This window comes from Bos indicus, chromosome 10, assembly GCF_029378745.1.
Source record: "Bos indicus isolate NIAB-ARS_2022 breed Sahiwal x Tharparkar chromosome 10, NIAB-ARS_B.indTharparkar_mat_pri_1.0, whole genome shotgun sequence".
NCBI lineage: Eukaryota > Metazoa > Chordata > Mammalia > Artiodactyla > Bovidae > Bos > Bos indicus.
Genome location: NC_091769.1, coordinates 92,656,864 through 92,658,425, shown reverse-complemented (window position 1 = coordinate 92,658,425; position 1,562 = coordinate 92,656,864). Strand labels below are relative to the sequence as shown.

The 1,562-nt window shown below is 39.6% G+C and overlaps 1 non-coding gene across 1 annotated transcript; it reads left to right on the top strand.

Annotated features, from left to right (window-relative positions):
* The first annotated feature begins 1,028 nt into the window (after nt 1–1,028).
* Nucleotides 1,029–1,101, top strand: TRNAK-UUU (transfer RNA lysine (anticodon UUU)). Its single transcript has one exon. It is a non-coding gene; the product is annotated as a tRNA-Lys (tRNA).
* The last annotated feature ends 461 nt before the right edge of the window (nt 1,102–1,562 follow it).

The window sequence follows — 1,562 nt, the reverse complement described above, 5'->3', positions numbered from 1 at the left end:
ATTCTTCGGCGCTCAGCCTTCTTCATAGTCCAACTCTCACGTCCATACATGATCACTATCTTCTGACAAATCATAGATCAGGGTATTTTGTTAATTGAACACAGATTTTTAACAAATTGAATATCTAACCACTACTTTTAAGTTCTATTTATAACACCTCCACATTGAGAAATTTGAAAGAAGATCCATGAATGGACCTAATTATTACTCTAAGGAAAAAATTTAAATTATGATCTAAAATAGCAATTTTGTCATGAATTAAAATATGTAATATTTTCTATAATAGATGCAATTTACCACATGCAACCCTATCACAATATTTGAACATGTTGTATAATATTAGTGGTATATTTCTGAATTTAAGTAGTGCTTTAAGAACTTTATTGGCAATTCAAATTGCTATAGCCTCAGCAAACTGGTTTCCCCAACTTGGAATAAAAAACTCTAAAATCTTCAATGCCTTAAGAAGGATTACCTAATTTGGCACTCTTTAACAAAGCAGAAATGTTGTGAAAAATCATGATTAAACAACCCAAGTGGAGATATTGCTGAATCCAAGACAGGAAAAATTAAAATTTTGGAATAAATGTGTAACTTGTAAATTATCTATGTCTTTATGACTCACCTAAACATGACCATCAACAGAACACCTGGGCATGTGTGATAATAATTAAATTCAGCTGCCTTTGATATTTGCCAGCTTGCAATTATTGACATCCCTAGCTTTGCACATGTTTTTGTGAAGGAGTATTTCTTTTGGCAGGAGGATAGAATATAATTCAACAGCTGGTTTGCTTAATTTATAATTTTTACTTCATTGGAAACACAGTCTATAAGCCTCCACTTCTACTCGCCCCAATCCCTGAAATGCCTGGCACAGGCCTGGCAGGCTTGTCCATTGGTGTCTGTCAAATGAGGAACACGAGTGTGACACGGGCTTAGCATTACCAGTGAAGGCTTCCTTCCTCCTTATGCCCAGCACAAGGCAAATACACCATCTTCTCTTTGCAAGGCAAGAGCCTTCAGGAGCCTGGGTAGCTCTGTTGGTAGAGCATCAGACTTTTAATCTGAGGGTCCAGGGTTCATGTCCCTGTCCAGGCGGGAGGTTTACGCATCCTCTTGTGCTTAGAGGATACCAAGCTTTTGGGCTTCCCTTGTGGCTCAGCTGCTAAAGAATTCCACCTGCAATGTGGGAGGCCTCGGTTCAACCCCATGGTTGGGAAGATCCCGTGGAGAAGGGAAAGGCTACCCACTCCAGTATTCTGGCCTGGAGAATTCCATGGACTGTAGAGTCAGACACGACTGAGCAACTTTCACTTTCACTAGTCATACATGAAAATGGGTCCAAGTATTGTTTTGTAATGTTCCAAACCAGTCAGTCCTAAAGGAAATCCACCCTGAATATTCATCGGAAGGACTGATACTGAAGATGAAGCTCCTATACTTCAGCCACCTGACATGAAGAGCCAACTCATTAGAAAAGACTCTAATGCTGGGAAAGCGGATGAGATGACTGGATGGCATCATCAACTCAATGGACATGAGTTTGAACAAACTCCAGG